We start from the raw sequence: 23,455 nt of genomic DNA on the forward strand, positions 1-23,455 counted from the left end.
CCACCACCTTGACGGGGACCACCACCACCACCACCTTGACGGGGACCACCACCACCACCACCTTGACGGGGACCACCACCACCACCTTGACGGGGACCACCACCACCACAACCTTGACGGGGACCACCACCACCACAACCTTGACGGGGACCACCACCACCACCACCTTGACGGGGACCACCACCACCACCACCTTGACGGGGACCACCACCACCACCACCTTGACGGGGTGGTTGTACCGGTTCTCAGCAGGTGAGGGTGAACTATGTCATTGTGACCAACGCCGGCCTCCGTCGACAGCGAACCCCTTATTACCACCTCGTTAACAACCGCTACCTGCTCATTTGGGTCTAACGTTAACAACCGTTACTGGTCATTTGGGTCTCACGTTAACAACCGTTACTGGTCATTTGGGTCTCACGTTAACAACCGTTACTGGTCATTTGGGTCTAACGTTAACAACCGTTACTGGTCATTTGGGTCTCACGTTAACAACCGTTACTGGTCATTTGGGTCTCACGTTAACAACCGTTACTGGTCATTTGGGTCTAACGTTAACAACCGTTACTGGTCATTTGGGTCTCACGTTAACAACCGTTACTGATGATTGGGTCTCACGTTAACAATTGTTACTGGTCATTGGGTCTCACGTTAACAACCGTTACTGGTCATTTGGGTCTCACGTTAACAACCGTTACTGGTCATTTGGGTCTAACGTTAACAACCGTTACTGGTCATTTGGGTCTCACGTTAACAACCGTTACTGGTCATTTGGGTCTCACGTTAACAACCGTTACTGATGATTGGGTCTCACGTTAACAATTGTTACTGGTCATTGGGTCTCACGTTAACAACCGTCACGTGATGACTGGATTTCGGGGCTTAGCGTCCCCGCGGCCCGGTCCTCGACCAGGCTTCCCTTTAGTTACACATCCCCCAGCAAGCAGCCCGTAGCAGCTGTCTAACTCCCAGGTACCTATTTACTGCTAGGTGAACAGGGAGGCATCAGAGTGAAAGAAACTCTTCCCATTTGTTTCCGCCTTCACCGGGGATCGAACCCGGAACCTCAGGACTATGAATCCCGAGCGCTGTCCACTCAGCCGTCAGGCCCCGGGCGGCCCTGGCCACCACTGGGGGGAACACTACGTGAGATGCAGTGTGGTGGCCATGTGGATTGGGTTTGCAATAGTTCTCTCTGTGGATTCTCTCAAGAGCCTTGAATCATTCGTTGAGAAATTGCCAGCGATGCATATTCTCGAGATGGTCTGCTGTATGTGATGTCGTAGATTTAGTGCTTAAGATTTTAAGTCGCCATTCGTTTGCTTCTTATTTTTGTTCTGCTCATGTGTGCCGTGGTGTAGGTGGCCTTGCTGGGTCCTTAGTGATAATACTTCTTACTGATTACTGTAGCTGATTGTCTCCTTCTTGTGAGAGGCATGAAGAGGCATAAGAGGTAGAGGCATTAGAGGCATAAAAGGTAGAGGCATTAGAGGCATAAGAGGTAGAGGCATTAGAGGCATAAGAGGTAGAGGCATAAGAGGTAGAGGCATTAGAAGCATAAGAGGTAGAGGCATTAGAGGCATAAGAGGTAGAGGCATTAGAGGCATAAGAGGTAGAGGCATTAGAGGCATAAGAGGTAGAGGCATAAGAGGTAGAGGCATTAGAGGCATAAGAGGTAGAGGCATAAGAGGTAGAGGCATTAGAGGCATAAGAGGTAGAGGCATAAGAGGTAGAGGCATAAGAGGTAGAGGCATAAGAAGTAGAACATAAGAGGTAGAGGCATAAGAGGTAGAGGCATTAGAGGCATAAGAGGTAGAGGCATTAGAGGCATAAGAGGTAGAGGCATCAGAGGCATAAGAGGTAGAGGCATCAGAGGCATAAGAGGTAGAGGCATTAGAGGCATAAGAGGTAGAGGCATAAGAGGTAGAGGCATTAGAGGCATAAGAGGTAGAGGCATCAGAGGCATAAGAGGTAGAGACATCAGAGGCATAAGAGGTAGAGGCATTAGAGGCATAAGAGGTAGAGGCATAAGCACCATAAGAGGTAGAGGCATTAGAGGCATAAGAGGTAGAGGCATAAGAGGTAGAGGCATAAGCGTCATAAGAGGTAGAGGCATGAAAGGTATAAGAGGAAGAGGCATAAGAGGCAGAGGCAGAAGAGGAAGAGGCATGAGAGGCAGAGGCAGAAGAGGAAGAGGCATGAGAGGCAGAGGCAGAAGAGGAAGAGGCATAAGAGGCATAAGAGGAAGGGTAACCAAACAGATTCCTGGCCAGTTATCTTTCATTCTCTTCCCTTGTCCATTACCTTGCACTTGCATGGTATGACTTCAAGTAGCCAGTTGTGTGCCCATTGGTGTAGCCTACAGTCCCCCCTTGGCCTTACCCTCCTCGCTAACGTCACATCGTCTGCGAAAAGTGAGAGGAACTGTATAGCCATTTTACATAGGCCTAGTTGATTAGCCATTCACCAGCTGACACTCACGTGACAGGAATGAAGATCGTGAATGAAGAACAGCCGAGTGCTTTCATGCAGACTTGAATATTGCTTTCAACGACTAAATCTTCAATACACCGGTAAATCGCAATAACGTGACGTATTAATGAACACACTTTGGAAGCCGGTCGGCCGAGCGGACAGCACGCTGGACTTGTGATCCTGTGGTCCCGGGGTCGATCCCGGGCGCCGGCGAGAAACAATGGGCAGTTTCTTTCACCCTATGCCCCTGTTACCTAGCAGTAAAATAGGTACCTGGGTGTTAGTCAGCTGTCACGGGCTGACGGGCTGTCCTGGGGGTGGAGGCCTGGTCGAGGACCGGGCCGCGGGGACACTAAAGCCCTGAAATCATCTCAAGATAACCTCAAGAAGGACACTGACCAGGAGCCTTTGATGAAGAGTGGCTTCAGGGACAGCCTCAGGCAGCCTCGTGGGTACAGTAGAACTCCAGGTTGCAATTCTTTTGACCATGTCGCGTTACAGTGGACCAGAGCGCGTCTGGGAACATCCCACCGCACAGGATCGAACCCCATATCAAGGGCCTCGTGGATTTGTTGATTAAATCTTCAGTTGTGTTGGGATTTATAGCTCCGTTCTCGGCTCACAGTCGATCCCGGGTTCGATTCCCGGGCGGGACTGAAACGGTTGGGCACGTTTCCTGTCACCTGATGTTTCTGTTCACCCAGAAGTTCATAAATACCCAGGAACTAGGCAACTGTTCTGGGGTTGCATCTTGTTGGGGGGGAGTGGGAACCTCGACACAAGTCTAATATATATGTGTGTATAGTATATATATATATATATATATATATATATATATATATATATATATATATATATATATATATATATATATATATATATATATATATACACAGGCTTCCGGTCCCCTGACAAAACGAATTACATATGTAAATAAATATGTGTTATCTCAGGTGTTAGCAATGCCCGGGGAACACCACAAAGAGATGGGACTTGGTCTCCAGATGTTACACCACACGTGTTTCCTGTGTTGGTAACACACACACACACATGTTTCCTGTGTTGGTAACATACACACACACACATGTTTCCTGTGTTGGTAACATACACACACACACATGTTTCCTGTGTTGGTAACACACACACACACACACACACACACACACACACACACACACACATGTTTCCTGTGTTGGTAACACACACACACACACACATGTTTCCTGTGTTGGTAACATACACACACATGTTTCCTGTGTTGGTAACACACACACACACGTTTCCTGTGTTGGTAACATACACACACACATGTTTGTTGACTGTAGCCGCCAAGTTGAGAGGCGGGACCAAAGAGCCAGAGCTCAACCCTCCCCCCCCCCTCGCAAGTACAACTAGGTGAGTACACAGTCGTATTACCGTAACCTATAATGATGCAACACACTGTGCTATATGTTGCTGTGTTTGTTTGTTATAGAGCGTCGCGATATGTAATAAGGCATTGCGAAACTTTCTTGTGTTTACATAACAAGCGCAAATCGCTACGTCTTTGTTCACGAGCGACCTCCCACACCCCCCCCCCCCACTCTCGTGCGTACATACGAACCTGGGGCCAGATTCACGAAGCAGTTACGCAAGCACTTACGAACCCAGGGTTCAGATTTACGAAGCAGTTACGCAAGCACTTGCGGACGTGTACATCTTTCCTTCAATCTTTGACGGCTTGGGTTACATTTATTAAACAGTTTACAAGCATGAAAACTTGCCAATCAACTGTTGTTATTGTTATAAACAGCCTCCTGGTGCTTCCGAGCTCATTAACTGTTTAATAATTGTAAACAAAGCCGCCAAAGATTGAGAAAAGATGGACAGGTTCGTAAGTGCTTGCGTAACTGCTTCGTGAATCTGGCCCCAGGTTCGTAACTGCTTCGTGAATCTGGGCCTAGGTTCGTAAGTGCTTGCGTAACTGCTTTGTGAGTCTGGCCTCAGGGGAATATAAGATCCCAGAGACCGAGCCTGACGCGGAAATCAAGTCTGGTCTTGAAGACACCTTCAAGGATATAGATGCATATTTTAAGACAGGCATTCATACGCAAAACTGGGAAGGCTAAGGTGAAGGACTATGAGCCACATCCAGAGGTATCGTCATATCATCAGACGATTTAATGGATTTTCTGCAGAGAGATGAACTTCATTTGGCTTGCAGAATAGAGCCAAGACTTGTATTCACGAGACTTAAGTGCTGCTTGTCAGTTCTAGCGAGGCGGAGGCGCTTGACACGGGGGCAGGGGCCAGGTTCACGAAGCAGTTATGCAAGTACTTACGAACCTGGGGTCAGATTCACGAAGTAGTTACGAACCTGGGGTCAGATTCACGAAGCAGTTACGCAAGTACTTACGAACCTGGGGCCAGATTCACGAAGCAGTTACGAACCTGGGGTCAGATTCACGAAGCAGTTACACAAGTACTTACGAACTTGAAGCCGGATTCACGAAGCTGTTACGCAAGCACTTACGAACCTGGAGCCAGATTCACGAAACAGTTACGCAAGCACTTACGAACCTGTACATCTCTTCTCAATCTTTGGCGGCTTTGTTACAATTATTAAACAGTTAATGAGCTCTGAAGCAGCAGGAGGCTGTTTATAACAATAACAACAGTTGATTGGCAAGTTTTCATGCTTGTAAACTGTTTAATAAATGTAACCAAAGCCGTCAAAGATTGAAGGAAAGATGTACACGTTCGTAAGTGCTTGCGTAACTGCTTCGTGAATCTGGCCTCAAGTTCGTAACTGCCTCGTGAATCTGGTCCCAGGAGCCGTTTTCCCCCCTTAGGTCTCCGTTTTCTGTGGAACGATAAGGGGCAACATAGGGCTCTACCCACTTAACACTGAAAAGTGTGTATACCCGCTTTAATTTACTTGATCAAATAAACTGTTGCTCTCGTGTGATGTGTGTTCCAGAGCCGGAAACCTATCTGTGGGTCGGAATATGTGAGGAAGATGGTCAGGCGGTGTTTATATGTTGGTATCTGAGCAACATTGCGCGCCACCTGCATAAATCCTTGCAAGAACCCCACCTTGCAAGAACCCCACCTTGCAAGATCCCCACCTTAATCCCTGTGTTGAGAGACGTTCTTTTCTTCCCCTGAAACCTTCGTCGTGTTTACATTTTCTCCTCGTCCACCGCATAATAATATATATATATATAATATATTATATCTATATATTATATATCTGTGTTTAATCTTTTAGTTTCTCTGAGTCAATTCGCTTGTTTTCTTCTCATACTGTCTTCTTTATTTTGGTGTGTGTTCGTTTGTCGTGCGTCGTCTGTGTTCGGGCGTGTGTGTTTGTGTCGCTGGCACGGGCTTGGTCCAGCCAGATGGCCTACCCCCCCCCCCCCCCCCTGGCCTGTTTGGAGGGGGGGCTGGCCCGTCCGTTTTACGTAGGATGAAGAGACAACGCTCTGGCTGAAGTGCGTATCCTCCTTAAAGTATAAATTAATAGTTGCATCTGCCAACGAACCTACAATCACCAACGAGAAGGATTTACGCGGCAAAAAAACGCGCGGGGATGATGGCGGTGTCCCACCCAAGTTGGCCGCAAGCGCCCTGACCGATGACATGGCAGATAGCCGCGGCCAGCCTCCAGAAACAAAAGCGCATCTCCCACTGCCATTTTCTTCCATCATCCCGTTAACAATGGGCAGAGTGAGCGCCTGCGTCGACCCTCTGCCAGGCAGATAATGAAGTTATTTCCTAATGAAAACATCCCGGACAGCAAATCAGACAGGATCCAGCGTGTTGCATGACACGCATCAATTACGATGATTAATGATAAGCATGTGCGTGGCCGAAGGGCGGGAATCCCTCCTAGCCTGCGCCGAGCCTCGACGCCAGGTCACGAAGTCGCCATCTTGGAGAGCATCTACGCCCTCACGACGCGTCAATGAGCGCTTGAAAAATGATGATGTCGTTCACAACTCATTATCGCGTGAAATTACGTTTAACATCAGCGTCACGACGGGTGTCCACATGTTCTCCGAGAACTTGTCATCGTTGGAATAACAAAAGTGGACTCGCCTAGAACCCGGTGAGAGTCCCCCCCCCCACCTTGATGGTTGTGAAAAACGTGGGGACTATTAGTTATCTGGGCGCGGAGACTATTTGTATGCAGGCCCGGGAGTGGCGCGCAATACATAACCATTACCCGGTAAAACGTCTTCACGGGCGAGGGCCGAGCCTCGGCCAAGGCTCGGCCCGGCCTCACAAGGATAAACAAAGACGTATAAATGAGGAGGGCGACGGCCGGGCCAAGGAAGGTGTGAAGCAGACAACACTTAGCTAACCTAGAATATCATAGCTCGTAAATAATGCCCTGCGAACCACTGGCCTCCTAACATGTAAATTAATTCACCTCCCTCCGTCTTTGACAACTCAATTCACACCTCAAGTCCGGAGTCGGTCCTCATCAGAATTTTAATTATCGACTTTGTGCCAGCTGTAGTGTCATTTCCCGTCTAGTATCGTCCGGGAGTGGGTGTCGAAGCGGGTGTTAAGCCGCCCGGCCATAAGGCTGTGAACGAACCCGCGCGCGCCAACTCGTCCAGCGCCGCCATAACGACGGGGCGGGTTGCCGGCTTTCTGCTTTGAAATGGTAATAAGGGTCATACTTCATATCCAGTAAAGTAATTGGTTCGCCCTTAACGCGCCGAGACCATGTCACAGGATCAAACGATGAAGATAAATGCCTACATAAAATGTAGTCGTGCCGAGCGTCTGTCGTCGATGGAGCGATGGCATTCAAATATGGCGGGAAGGAGGGAGAACGCTCGCCCACAGAAGAGAAATTCGTTCCCGAGAAAAACGATATTCCGGATAAGAAATGAAGGATATACACGTGAAAAATAAGCCGACGTATATGGCCGCCGGATCAAATGTAAGCTTTAAATGGGACAAATAATTAGTCTTGTGGAAGGGGAAAATGTTTGGATAAGATATCAAGCCTTACAGAGACCACGATAGCAGGTCCAGCATGTCCCAGAAGGGCCCAAGAGACCTGTTAAATAACCATTTAACATAGGAGACACACACACACACACACACACACACACACACACACACACACACACACACACACACACACACACACACACACACACACACATATATATATATATATATATATATATATATATATATATATATATATATATATATATATATATATATATATATATAATCATTTCTTTAAAAAACGGCCAAATAAAGCTTGGGCAAAATGACTCTCGATACTCAGCTCGAAAAATATTATTATATAAATCACTGCACGCTGCAAATTTCTAAAATTAGCATGCATGACCATGTCAATAATCTTTGTCAATATTATGGATAATTTGATCATTTGTGTGTCGAAAATAATCGAATTTTATGGACTTTTAGACACGAACGGGTTTATGGGGCGAAGGGTATCCCTTACTCAGAAAAATATATATATATATATTCTCTGTATAATATAGGACGTGAATATATCGATGGTGGTGTGCAAAAGGAGAGCTGTTCACACCATAACTGCTAGGTGAACAGGTCCATCAGGGTGAAAGAAACTCTGCCCCATTTGTCTCGCTTCATGCAGGTCGGCGTTCAATCCTTATCCTGACCCCTTCCCAGTACTATAGTCGTAATGGCTTGGTGCTTTCCCCTGATAACTGCTTAGGACACAACCCAGCCAAAAACAAATTGGGGGAAAACAATGATATACCCATCTAGATGTACTCACCTAGATGTACTTGCAGGGGGACGAGCTCGGCTCCTGGCCCCCAGCAATGACTACTCGATAATCAGCCACCAGCTGATTATTGAGTTATTTTCCGCCTCCCCCCTCAGGGAAGGGGGCTGACGGCTGAGTGAACATCGCTCAGGATTCGTAGTGCTGAAGTTCTGGATTCGATCCCCGGTGGAGGCGGAAACAAATGGGCAGAGTTTCTTTCACGTTGATGCTCCTGTTCACCTAGCAGTAAATAGGTACCTGGGAGTTAGACAGCTGCTACGGGCTGCTTCCTGGGAGATGTGTAACAAAAAGGAGGCCTGGTCGAGGACCGGGCCGCGGGGACGCTAAGCCCCGAAATCATCTCAAGATAACGCCCCGTGCTACAGTGCCACGTGCTACAGTGCCACGTACTACAGTGCCACGTACTACAGTGCCACCTGCTATAGTGCCACGTACTATAGTGCCACGTACTACAGTGCCACGTACTATAGTGCCACCTGCTATAGTGCCACGTACTATAGTGCCACGTACTATAGTGCCACGTGCTACAGTGCCACGTACTATAGTGCCACGTGCTACAGTGCCACGTACTACAGTGCCACCTGCTATAGTGCCACGTACTATCGTGCCACGTACTACAGTGCCACGTACTATAGTGCCACGTGCTACAGTGCCACGTACTACAGTGCCACCTGCTATAGTGCCACGTACTACAGTGCCACGTACTATAGTGCCACGTGCTACAGTGCCACGTACTATAGTGCCACGTACTATAGTGCCACGTACTACAGTGCCACGTACTATAGTGCCACGTGCTAAAGTGCCACGTACTATAGTGCCACGTGCTACAGTGCCACGTACTACAGTGCCACCTGCTATAGTGCCACGTACTATAGTGCCACGTACTACAGTGCCACGTACTACAGTGCCACGTACTACAGTGCCACGTGCTACAGTGCCACGTACTACAGTGCCACCTGCTATAGTGCCACGTATTACAGTGCCACGTACTACAGTGCCACCTGCTATAGTGCCACGTACTACATTGCCACGTACTATAGTGCCACGTACTACAGTGCCACGTACTATAGTGCCACGTACTACAGTGCCACGTACTATAGTGCCACGTGCTACAGTGCCACGTACTACAGTGCCACCTGCTATAGTGCCACGTACTATAGTGCCACGTACTACAGTGCCACGTACTACAGTGCCACGTACTATAGTGCCACGTACTACAGTGCCACGTACTACAGTGCCACGTACTACAGTGCCACGTGCTAAAGTGCCACGTACTACAGTGCCACCTGCTATAGTGCCACGTACTATAGTGCCACGTGCTACAGTGCCACGTACTACAGTGCCACGTACTACAGTGCCACGTACTACAGTGCCACGTACTACAGTGCCACGTGCTAAAGTGCCACGTACTACAGTGCCACCTGCTATAGTGCCACGTACTATAGTGCCACGTGCTACAGTGCCACGTACTACAGTGCCACGTACTACAGTGCCACGTACTACAGTGCCACGTACTATAGTGCCACGTACTACAGTGCCACGTACTACAGTACCACGTACTACAGTGTCACGTACTACAGTGTCACGTTCTATAGTGTCACGTACTGCAGTTCCACGTGCTACAATGTCACGTACTATAGTGCCACGTACTACAGTGCCACGTACTATAGTGCCACGTGCTAAAGTGCCACGTACTATAGTGCCACGTGCTACAGTGCCACGTACTACAGTGCCACCTGCTATAGTGCCACGTACTATAGTGCCACGTACTACAGTGCCACGTACTACAGTGCCACGTGCTACAGTGCCACGTACTACAGTGCCACCTGCTATAGTGCCACGTATTACAGTGCCACGTACTACAGTGCCACCTGCTATAGTGCCACGTACTACATTGCCACGTACTATAGTGCCACGTACTACAGTGCCACGTACTATAGTGCCACGTACTACAGTGCCACGTACTATAGTGCCACGTGCTACAGTGCCACGTACTACAGTGCCACCTGCTATAGTGCCACGTACTATAGTGCCACGTACTACAGTGCCACGTACTACAGTGCCACGTACTATAGTGCCACGTACTACAGTGCCACGTACTACAGTGCCACGTGCTAAAGTGCCACGTACTACAGTGCCACCTGCTATAGTGCCACGTACTATAGTGCCACGTGCTACAGTGCCACGTACTACAGTGCCACGTACTACAGTGCCACGTACTATAGTGCCACGTACTACAGTGCCACGTACTACAGTACCACGTACTACAGTGTCACGTACTACAGTGTCACGTTCTATAGTGTCACGTACTGCAGTTCCACGTGCTACAATGTCACGCACTACAGTGTCACGTACTACAGAGCCACGTGCTACAGTGCCACGTTCATTATAACACTACAATGAGGCAACAATTACCTCAATTGCTCACCATAGTTGGGTCTCTGTGACGCCACAATACTTCTCTGTGACGTTCTGTTGCGTCACAACTTTGCGTCACAAGTTTGCTTCAAGGCAACACGACATCACTCATGCCCGTCTGTCTGAGCGCCTTTCTTGACTGGGGGGGGGGGGTTAATAAGCCTCAATTCATCAACCTCTTAGTCAATCTTACCGGAGGCTCTTCAAATAGGACGGGGGGGGGGGGAGGCGGTAGAAGAGAGGAAGAGACAGAATAGGAGACAGAGACAGAAATATTGGGAAGAGAGAGAGACTCACTAGGGGAGACGAATTTATTATACATTCCAAGCTTTCTGCGTGATAGATCAGGCAGTCACGCTGTGCGCTGGGCTTGACCTGACCATCCCAGCTAATCCCAAGGCGGGAGCCAATCACCGTAAAGATCCGTTCGATGGCCCACCAATCACCGTGGGGGGAAGATATACGACTAGCCAATCACACGGTCATTGATAGAAAACAAGAGGTGCTGACGGCTCTATGCATACAGCATTATGCTGTGAAGACGTCTCCTAGGCACCGCTCCTGTGCCAGGTAAGTCCACTACGGGCTCACCATAGCCCGTGCTACTTGCCCCGCTCCTGTGCCAGGTAAGTCCACTACGGGCTCACCATAGCCCGTGCTACTTGCCCCGCTCCTGTGCCAGGTAAGTCCACTACGGGCTCACCATAGCCCGTGCTACTTGCCCCGCTCCTGTGCCAGGTAAGTCCACTACGGGCTCACCATAGCCCGTGCTACTTGCCCCGCTCCTGTGCCAGGTAAGTCCACTACGGGCTCACCATAGCCCGTGCTACTTGCCCCGCTCCTGTGCCAGGTAAGTCCACTACGGGCTCACCATAACCCGTGCTACTTGCACCGCTCCTGTGCCAGGTAAGTCCACTACGGGCTCACCATAGCCCGTGCTACTTGCCCCGCTCCTGTGCCAGGTAAGTCCACTACGGGCTCACCATAACCCGTGCTACTTGCCCCGCTCCTGTGCCAGGTAAGTCCACTACGGGCTCACCATAGCCCGTGCTACTTGCCCCGCTCCTGTGCCAGGTAAGTCCACTACGGGCTCATCATAGCCCGTGCTACTTGCCCCGCTCCTGTGCCAGGTAAGTCCACTACGGGCTCATCATAGCCCGTGCTACTTGCCCTGCTCCTGTGCCAGGTAAGTCCACTACGGGCTCATCATAGACCGTGCTACTTGCCCCGCTCCTGTGCCAGGTAAGTCCACTACGGGCTCACCATAGCCCGTGCTACTTGCCCCGCTCCTGTGCCAGGTAAGTCCACTACGGGCTCACCGTAGCCCGTGCTACTTGCCCCGCTCCTGTGCCAGGTAAGTCCACTACGGGCTCACCATAGCCCGTGCTACTTGCCCCGCTCCTGTGCCAGGTAAGTCCACTACGGGCTCACCATAGCCCGTGCTACTTGGAACTTGTTCCGAGTAGCTGAATCTATAACAAGACCAACATCTGAAGACACAGCTATGTTCTTGGTTGGTAGAAGTCCTAAGCTTAGTGGTAATCTTAAGCTTACTATGCTGACTCAGTCACCAGTAGAACTGGCTACTTCCCACGGAGATATTAACATGGACTCTGACAGCAGCCAGTCAGACGAGGAGGGCGTGTTTCAAGAAGTTCTGACAAGGAATAAGAAGAAACGAAGAAGACAGGAGGCAAGGCGTAGTGTGGACAGTAATACACTTAACGGAAACGATAAAAGAATGAAGAACGACGCCGAGACTGATGCAGACAAACGGACGGAACGATGTCAGGAAGGTGAGGATCAGCGGAGATGGAGGCTTCTCTTCCCTGCCTCATGCACGCTGGCCTATCATCAGAAGCTGCTGTGGACCGTCAAACTCGGAAGAGAACACCGCAAGTTCGAGCCCCTGCTGAAGGAAGGTGTAAACAGACCTTACTTAACGGTAGGTTCTATGGAGGCAGTGGAGTATCTTACCCAGCAAGGATACGATGGAATTCTTATGGAAATACCGGAGGGGAACGAGAAGCTGACGAAGGTAATTATCTATAAATACCCTCAGATTCTGGACCCCGAGTTTATACTCGACGACCAACGATTTGTGTGGGCCAAGCGTCACCTTATTAAAGGTGAAGCTAGGAGTCAGGTGGTGGCTCTAGTGAGAGGTGACGTACCCGAAAAAGTGTTCATCACCGGGGCTGGCTACAGGCATGTAGCGAAGTATGTGGAAGAGCCCATAATATGCCTGAAATGCTGCAGATGGGGGCATAAATCCTGGAGATGTCAAAATGATCCACGATGTCGTTTCTGCGGAAAGTCTCACCTCTCTACTGTGTGTAGAAACAGACTGAATCTGGGTGAGAAAATAGTTCCCAGATGCTGCAACTGTGGAGGTGTTCACAATGCGAGCTCGGCTGTGTGTAGCAAGAGGCCGAGTATGGCTGTTCTCCGGCCGGTGAATGTTACAGAGCAAGCAAGAGCTCTTACCCAGACACCGGGAGCACAGCAAAACAGTCTGCCCCAAACAGTGCCAGTGAACCGGACGAATGCGTGGGTAAAGGAGTCACCTTTACTTAGGCAGGCTCCAGCAACAAGCAGCCACGCCACCACTCAGGACTCCGGCAGTGACAGTGTAACGGTGAGTGAAGTGGCTACTGTGGCTCAGAGAGAGGGTCATAATAATATGGTCAAGGAAGTGTGGGCTGAACTTAAAAAAGTTGGTGAGTTCCTCCAAAATCTGGGGCAGAGAATCGAGTCCATCGAGGCTAAATTAAACGTTCAGGAGGTCAAGGAAAAGCACAAAACGGTGAAGGATAGTCAGGATATAGTGGTTGAGGACAAAAATGAAATATTGAGTGATGAAATGAAGGAAAGTGAAGTGTGTGTGAATGATGGTAGTCGTAGTGAAAGGAAGAACCCTATAATTACACATAAAATGAAGGAATCATTTGGGCCAACAATGGACATCTCAGGGCTGAAAAAATCTCTTGAGAATCGCAATGTCGCTTTTACTGGCGAACTTGGGAGGAGGTGGGAGATGTTATACAAGGTATGGCTATCATTTAGTGAACTTATTGGGGATGACTTAGGCAATGAATTGATTAATAATGGATCACCCTAGACTGAAAGTGTTGTCATGGAATGTTAATGGTTTGAGAAACAGGGTTACAGATGTTCATTGTTATGTGATGGGAAATGATATTGATGTTGTAGCTCTCCAGGAGACAGGGGATAGGAATGAAGGATTATTGAAATTAAATGGTTATAAAGGGTTTCACCTCTTCGCTGCAAATAACATCAGAGGCACGTCGATTTATGTTAAGAACTCCATACCAGCAGAGTTAGTAGAACCGCCATCAAAAACGCAAGGTATAGAGAGTGTCTGTGTTAAATTATCATTAAGGGAAGGGGAATTTATTGTAGTTAATTTGTATGTATCCAGGAACTGCTTCGACGCTAACTATTTACCTGACTGCATTTATACTAATCCTTCACTGGTCATTGGGGACCTTAATGCTCGGCACACAAGCCTTGGGACAGTGGGTAGTATTAATGCTAATGGGGTCAAGTGGTTACAGTTTCTACAAGATCATCCAGATACCTGTCTCTTGGGAAACAATGAACCAACTCACATCAGGGGAGGACGGCTTGACTATGCCTGCGTTTTAAACTCTCAGGGGATTATGGGGGAGGCTCGGGTTGTTCGGGAACTACTTAGTGACCACTTTGCCTTGAACGTTGAATTACCACTGGGGAAAAAACAAGTCCACTTTCAAAGGAAAAGGCTAAATATTAAGAAAGATATGAAAAATTATTTTATTCAAAATATGGGAGATTGGTATCAACATTACACGCCGCTCTGCGTTGATAGTTTTTACGAGGACATGGTCGAGAACATAGAGAAATTAGTACAGAGGGAAAATAACGGGGGCAGGGGAAGCAAGACGCACGGACCTAAGAAATTTAAATATTCCAATGATCAGCAAGTCAAGGGATGGGAGAGAATGCTACGGGGTGCGCATAAAGCATGGTTAAAAAATGGAATGAGGGATGAAGAGAAAAATACAATGTTGGAAGTGGCTAGGGAATGCAGTCAGGTGAGGAAGGAGGCGCGGGACAGATACTGGCAAGACTTTGCTCAGGCCATTGGTAATACTAAGAACCTTAAAGACATATGGAGAGCAGTAAATAAAGTCAGGGGTTGTAAGACCAAATTCATTGCTCACTCAGATCCAGGGAAAGTTGCTAATGAGTTAGTAGATAAATGGGCAAGTGCTGCTGGTATGGAGTCCTTACCTGCAGACACGAGAGTCACCATTGAGTCATGGGAAAATATTAGAAATGGAGTAACTTTATGTGCCTTAAATACAAGATCTATAGCATGCACTGAGATAACCCACGATGAGCTACTGGATGCTATAAAAAGTGGCAGCTCCACTGCTCCGGGAAAAGATGGAGTAACGTATGACATACTTAATTATTTAGCCGGTATGAAACCTAATCCCTTACTTGATTTGTTTAATATGAGTTATAGAGAGGGAAAGTTACCAAGAAAATGGAAAGAGGCTGTCATCATTCCTATCCCTAAGTCAAACGGAGGCTACAGACCTGTCTCCTTAATATCCTGCTTTTGTAAAATGATGGAAAGGATTTTGTTAAATAGGCTACTCTACCTTGTAGGTGATAACATGTCCAATAATCTCTTTGGTTTTATCAAAGGCAAAAGTACTGCGGATTGTCTTTTAAAGTGTTTGTCTAATGTGGATGACAATTGTAGAGTTTTTGTTGATCTACAAGGAGCGTTTGATAAAGCCAATGGGGAAGTAATCTTATACGAATTAGCCAATCTGGGAATAACAGGGAGATTGCTACACTGGATAAGGGATTACCTGCAAGGCAGAAAAGGTCAGGTGTATTACCAGGGATACATGTCTGAGGAACGGAGGTTTCAGTTAGGTACCCCACAAGGGGGAGTATTAAGTCCCACCTTATTCAATGTATTAATGAACAGATTAGCATCAGAGATGTATCCTCCAGGGGTCACGACGATCATATATGCTGATGACATTCTTATACAAGGCACTTCTGGGAACAAAATTCAAGATGCTCTTCACATACTTGGTACAACCTGTCACAAGTTAGGCTTAGTTATAAATGCAGATAAAACCAAATACGAGTATAGGAAACGAAGAAATATAACACTTACTCTAAATGGTGTGGAACTGAGCCGTGTACAGAAGTACAAGTATCTGGGCATGTATGTTGGATACACATGTGAGAGTAAAAATGCTGAAATAAATCATATCAGCACCTTATGTAAAGCCCGTCTGCATCCTCTAAAAGCACTGGCTTTTTCTGGTAAAGGTGTTGGTGTACCTATCTTGCGGATGTTATACATAAGCACTGTTCGATCCCTGATAGACTACGCAGCACCCGTATTGTCTTACACAGGCCAAGGCAGAATTCAAAAAATAGAGCTGATACAGAACGAGGCTATGAGGATTATTCTTGGATGTCAAAGAAATGCAATGATTGAAATAATGAGAATGGAATTAAATTTACAGAGTGTGTGTGATAGAGTCCGTGACATTAACACTAGAGTATCTATTCGTTTCATGCGGAGAAAAGGAGGGGATAAGCTGTTTGAGAGCGTCCAGACCTGCTTGAGTGACGTACACACTTCCAGGAAACTGAGGGAGACTCGCTATACGAGAGGATTAGCTCATGACCTCAGGGAATACGACGTACTTGACTGCTGTAAACCCTCTCGAAAGTGTAATATGTCTGCTCCCTGGAAAGTACAGAAAATAGACGTCGAAATTGTACCCCTCAAGGTGAAAAAGATTCATCATGAACCGGGACAATTACGGTGTTTGTATGGAAGCATGATATCTCGGTTACCAAGAGGCAACAGTTTACATGTATATTGCGACGGGTCGGTGGCGGAGGATGGCAGGGCAGGGTGTGGTGTCCTAATAAGGGATTATACGGAGTTTGGGACTGTGGACAGGATAATTGAACTCCGGCTTAGTAATTATATATCATCCACACAAGCTGAACTGCAGGCCATTCTGGCGTGTTTGGAGGAAGTACGTCATGACGACAAAAATGTTTTTGTATTTGTCGATAGCCGAGGAGCACTGGAGTCCTTAAACAGTAGAAACCCAGTCTTCATGTCTATAGTGGAGGACTGTAAGAGAAGAATAACTGAGATACAGCTGAAAGGTTATAGTGTGAAATTCATGTGGATTCCATCTCATGTTGGAATAGTGCTCAACGAGGTGGCGGATGACTTGGCCAAACGTGCCACATCAAAACCACAAGTTGACATCGAATGTGAATTCACAATGAGACAAATAAGAAGCAAAATCAGAAATATTCAGGCACAGGCGGGAGTGGAGAGGAGAGAGATAATGTATGAGAGTAGTCAAACCATGCAACACTACATGTATGTGAGTCAAAACACCCATTTCACTTATGGTAAAAGGAGAAATGCTTGGAGTGACTCTGTGTACATGCGGCTCAGGCTTGGGTACAAATATTACTGGGAATATGGGATAGATGTTCATGGTAATGACACGAAGTGTAAACTATGTGGTATGTTAAGGTCTCACACCCTTGCCCATTATATTCTTGATTGTCCGTTGATTAGTGTATATAGAAACACTGAGATAAGGACTGTTCCTGAACAAATAGCCTGGATGTGTCACAACGGAAAGGTTGATGATATTCTTGAGAGATATAAGAATTTTGCACCAAGATTGTAATATTTTGTTGAATTATCTGCAGGTGTCTTGCAAATTGTCTATACAGTATACCTAGGTCATAAAAGTATTTGTGTGTACGTCTGATACCATACTCCTTGTGAGGGAGGAAATGTATATTTTTACCTCTCAGAATGTTTGGTAATATGTTTATTTGTGATGTGTGTATATGTATATATTACCACGTTGTACTGAACGGGGTGAGAATAGCTTGAGCTACCTCATCCCTTTGTGTGTATTTTACCTCAATAAACTTATTTCAATTTCAATTTCAATTTCAACTATGCTGATAGCCGTAGTCCAAAGCTTATTACGCTAATGGTGACAAGTCCTAACCTTTGAGTCAGTCCTAAGCTTTGCGGATAAGTCCAAGGGAAGTCCCCAAGCTCAGAATATCGAAGATGACCGGCCCAAGCTTAACTAACACTCCAGTTGTTGTTGTTATAGATTCAGCTACTGGGAACAAGTTCCAAGTAGCACGGTCTATGGTGAGCCCGTAGTGGACTTACCTGGCACAGGAGCGGGGCAAGTAGCACGGGCTATGGTGAGCCCGTAGTGGACTTACCTGGCACAGGAGCGGTGCAAGTAGCACGGGCTATGGTGAGCCCGTAGTGGACTTACCTGGCACAGGAGCGGGGCAAGTAGCACGGGCTATGGTGAGCCCGTAGTGGACTTACCTGGCACAGGAGCGGGGCAAGTATCACGGGCTATGGTGAACCCGTAGTGGACTTACCTGGCACAGGAGCGGGGCAAGTAGCACGGGCTATGGTGAGCCCGTAGTGGACTTACCTGGCACAGGAGCGGGGCAAGTAGCACGGGCTATGGTGAGCCCGTAGTGGACTTACCTGGCACAGGAGCGGGGCAAGTAGCACGGGCTATGGTGAGCCCGTAGTGGACTTACCTGGCACAGGAGCGGGGCAAGTAGCACGGGCTATGGTGAGCCCGTAGTGGACTTACCTGGCACAGGAGCGGGGCAAGTATCACGGGCTATGGTGAACCCGTAGTGGACTTACCTGGCACAGGAGCGGGGCAAGTAGCACGGGCTATGGTGAGCCCGTAGTGGACTTACCTGGCACAGGAGCGGGGCAAGTAGCACGGGCTATGGTGAGCCCGTAGTGGACTTACCTGGCACAGGAGCGGGGCAAGTAGCACGGGCTATGGTGAGCCCGTAGTGGACTTCCCTGGCACAGGAGCGGGGCAAGTAGCACGGGCTATGGTGAGCCCGTAGTGGACTTACCTGGCACAGGAGCGGGGCAAGTAGCACGGTCTATGGTGAGCCCGTAGTGGACTTACCTGGCACAGGAGCGGTGTTGATAACATCTATTCTAGAGACATGATTGCACTAGTTAGTGGAGACGCGGAAACGTTGATTGTTGCAAGAGAAGAGGATTGTGATAAGCTGTTAGTGATGAGGACGTTGCAAAGGTTATTTTCGTTGCAACCATGTTGTTGATATCACGCGGTGACAATGGTATTGATGTCATATTGCGGATCCTGCTGTTCATCATATTAATAATTATATATATATATATATATATATATATATATATATATATATATATATATATATATATATAAACAACGGTATTGTTTGCATCATATTTAATTTGATTTTCATATAATGTATTATAAATTGTGGTCTGACACTTAAAACTTATATTATCATTAAATTGAAAAGTTTATTAATATCTTCGATCGCTCATATTTCAAGATGTTTTCTCCACCATTTAATTTCTCCATATATATATATATATATATATATATATATATATATATATATATATATATATATATATATATATATATATACATTATTCACTCTGGTGTACATGTATAACGACCGATTTTTTTGTCTCTGTTTTGAAAGTGCACTGAAATATTGCTTGGAGTTTGGCTGTTTCGGTCAGTGACCAACCGTCGCAAAGGCACCATGGGGAACTATGCTACAACAGCCGCCCGCTAGAGGGTGCTGTGAGGAGTAACGTAGAATTTAATAATAAATGAGTGATTTATCCACCCCACCCCCCCCACCCTATGGTCGCAGGCGTTATCTCAGACACGGTCGCAGGCGTTATCTCAGACACGGTCGCAGGCGTTATCTCAGCCACGACCTCTCCTAACCATACTCATGTTTGAAGTGAGAATATGAATTAATAGTTTATCCCGGCTTGATCCAGTTCCCAGCTGGATAATCTACGCCATAACATCCTGATTGATTCATCATTCCACCCGGATGATTGATGACATAACACTATCAATCATGTCTAAATTTGTCTTATCACCTGTATGATGCAACATTATCATCCTGTGCAACTTTTTAAATTATTAATGAGTTATATATATATATATATATATATATATATATATATATATATATATATATATAATCTATAATGAACCACCTATGAATATGTTTTAAATTACTTAATGATATACTGATTAGGAATGACGAATATGCTGCATATGCTAATTTATCAACCTCTTAATAGATAACTAATAAACGTATTTATTTTATATTGATTTGCCAGTGTTGATTTATTTTTGAATGCTGTTTAGAGTAATTCAATTTGTTCTATATTTGTATTGGTCATCATCTAAATTACTCCGTTTATATATTTGTTTAATTAAGGATTTAAAGCTGTTAAATATGCAAGATAATAATAATAATACCACTTCAATAATTTACAAATTTATATATATATATATATATATATATATATATATATATATATATATATATATATATATATATATATATAAATTTGAGCCTCCAGAACCTCCTAGTGAGTTCAGTAGATTTCCAGGATTGGTCGCCTTTTGTACCATCATGGCTGAGTCGGTTAAGGCAGGTTTCTGGGAATCACCAGAACGCGGATTCGAGTCACTCCAATGCCTCAAAATGATTTTCATTCCTATATCACGCGGATGGAAAATGTAAACTTAACGCCGTTAGAAAAATAGAAGAGAGGAGACATGATAGAGACATGTAAAATAATTGATGGAATTAATAGGGTGGAAATATCGGGAATTTTTTAGTGATGATTCACAGTTACTCATTACAGTGAATGAGTAACAGAAGAGAATGGTACACTAGCGTCTACACTACACCGTACGGTACCACGTAAGTCCCCCCCCCCCCCTCTAGGGCTCCGAGGGCACGGTACATTCCAAAAGCACTGTACTGTGCACGGTACACGTACCTCCAACACCATCATTATAATTAGGAATAATGAATCAAGATACTAATCTGTTATTTACAGTGATTAATAGAGTTAAATTAGCTGGTTTGATTTGGTCTATATTTTACTTAATCATTGGCCCCTCCCCCATTGTAAGCTGTATACTGCCCTTCTTGAGGTTATCTTGAGATGATTTCGGGGCTTAGTGTCCCCGCGGCCCGGTCCTCGACCAGGCCTCCACCCTCAGGAAGCAGCCCGTGACAGCTGACTAACTCCCAGGTACCTATTTACTGCTAGGTGAACAGGGGGGCATCAGAGTGAAAGAAACATTTTGCCCATTTGTCTCCGCCTCCACCGGGGATCGAACCCGGAACATCAAGACTAGGAATCCGAAGGGCTGTCCACCCCAGCTATCAGGCGCCCCTGTTACCGGTTCATTAGACTGTTACTGTCGTTTGTGTGTAACAGCGAGGAAAATATCATTGTTTTCTTAACTATAAATGAATTGTGGAGGTCCGGTGGCGCGAAGCCAATTACGCTGACACACCGCAGTGTAGAAAAAGATTAAAAACAAAGAGAAATGAATCAGTGATGCAGCCTTGGGGGGGAGGGGGGGTATTTGGACAAAAGCTCCCGTTATCAGTCTGCCGTTATCAGTGTGCCGTTATCAGGTCGAGGAAGACTTGACACGATACTCGGCCCGTCTCGCCCAGGCACGAAATAAGTAGTTGTCTGTGAACGTTAATGAATATATCTCCAGCGAGGTGGTGAGATTAATAGGAGGGCGGTCCACGTCTCACGTCTTGGGGTCGTTGTCTTGTTCAGCCACGTCTGGGGTCGTTGTCTTGTTCAGCCACGTCTGGGGTCGTTGTCTTGTTCAGCCACGTCTTGGGGTCGTTGTCTTGTTCAGCCACGTCTGGGGTCGTTGTCTTGTTCAGCCACGTCTGGGGTCGTTGTCTTGTTCAGCCACGTCTGGGGTCGTTGTCTTGTTCAGCCACGTCTGGGGTCGTTGTCCTGTTCAGCCACGTCTGGGGTCGTTGTCTTGTTCAGCCACGTCTGGGGTCGTTGTCCTGTTCAGCCACGTCTGGGGTCGTTGTCTTGTTCAGCCACGTCTGGGGTCGTTGTCTTGTTCAGTCACGTCTGGGGTCGTTGTCTTGTTCAGTCACGTCTGGGGTCGTTGTCTTGCTCAGCCACGTCTGGGGTCGTTGTCTTGTTCAACCACGTCTGGGGTAACCTACAACCACGCCTGGGGTCACCTACAACCACGCCTGGGGTCATCACCTACAACCACGCCTGGGGTCATCACTTACAACCACGCCTGGGGTCATCACCTACAACCACGCCTGGGGTCACCTACAACCACGCCTGGGGTCACCTACAACCACGCCTGGGGTCATCACCTTCACCCACAAACTCCACCACAACCAAGAAACTCATTTATAACCCCATTCAGCTTCCCTTTGACCCTTTATAAACCAGGTTTGTGGGGTTAGTTTACTAACTGCAGGGATAGAGGATAGAGAGGGATGTGTAGGACCCCAAATATCCGGATAAGCAGAGGAGCGTCGAGCCGCTATCAACAGAATCCGGTCCAGAAAATCAACTTTTAATTCATTTTTAGCCTAAAGGCCGGTCCGGTATCTAGGCCCTGCTGGCTGGTGCTGATTAAGATCTCTCGTCTAAGTTAATTGGTTACAAGTTAATTTTCACTTTAGCTCGACCTGTCCCTCGAGTAAATTACCTGTTAGGCACTTTAATTAGTGTGCATTATTGCATGTAATGAAGAACTTGGAGGAGTCTCAAGGCGTCTTGCAAGGAAAATGAGTCTTTGGAGAGTGTTTGTAGGGAGTGGGTGTGTACTCTTTCTTATCTTGTACTCGCAAGCTGGTGTTTTTCTCTTATATCATGCACTCAAGCAGGACTTTTTCTCTTATATCATGCACTCAAGCAGGTGTTTTTTTCCTTGTAACGTGCACTCAAGCAGGTGTTTTTCTCTTCTAGCATGCACTCAAGCTGGTATTTTTCTCTTCTATCATGCACTCAAGCAGGTGCTTTTTTCCTATCATGCACTCAAGCAGGTGTTTTCTCTTCTATCATGCACTCAAGTAGGTGTTTTTTCCTACTATCATGCACTCAAACAGGTGTTTTTCTCTTATATCATGCACTGAAGCACGTTTTTTCTCTTATATCATGCACTCAAACAGGTGTTTTCTCTTCTATCATGCACTCAAGCAGGTGTTTTTTCTTATCATGCACTCAAGCAGGTGTTTTCTCTTCTATCGTGCACTCAAGCAGGTGTTTTCTATCATGCACTCAAGCAGGTGTTTTTCTCTTATATCATGCACTCAAACAAGTGTTTTCTCTTCTTTCATGCACTCAAGCAGGATTTTCTCTTCTATCATGCACTTAAGCAGGATTTTCTCTTCTATCATGCACTCAAGCAGGATTTTCTCTTTTATTATGCACTCAAGCAGGATTTTTCTCTTCTATCATGCACTCAAGCGGGTGTTTTTCTCTTATATCATGCACTCAAGCAGGTGTTTTTCTCTTATATCATGAACTCAAGCAGGTATTTTCTCTTTTATCATGCACTCAAGCAGGTGTTTTTCTTTTCTATCATGCACTCAAGCAGGTGTTTTACTCATATCATGCACTCAAGCAGGTGTTTTCTCTTCTATCATGCACTCAAGCAGGTATTTTATCTTCTATCATGCACACAAGCAGGTGTTTTTCTCTTATATCATGCACTCAAACAGGTGTTTTCTCTTCTATAATGCACTCAAGCAGGATTTTCTCTTCTATCATGCACTCATGCATGTGTTTTCTCTTAT

The sequence above is a fragment of the Procambarus clarkii genome, chromosome 31 (assembly GCF_040958095.1).
Source record: "Procambarus clarkii isolate CNS0578487 chromosome 31, FALCON_Pclarkii_2.0, whole genome shotgun sequence".
NCBI lineage: Eukaryota > Metazoa > Arthropoda > Malacostraca > Decapoda > Cambaridae > Procambarus > Procambarus clarkii.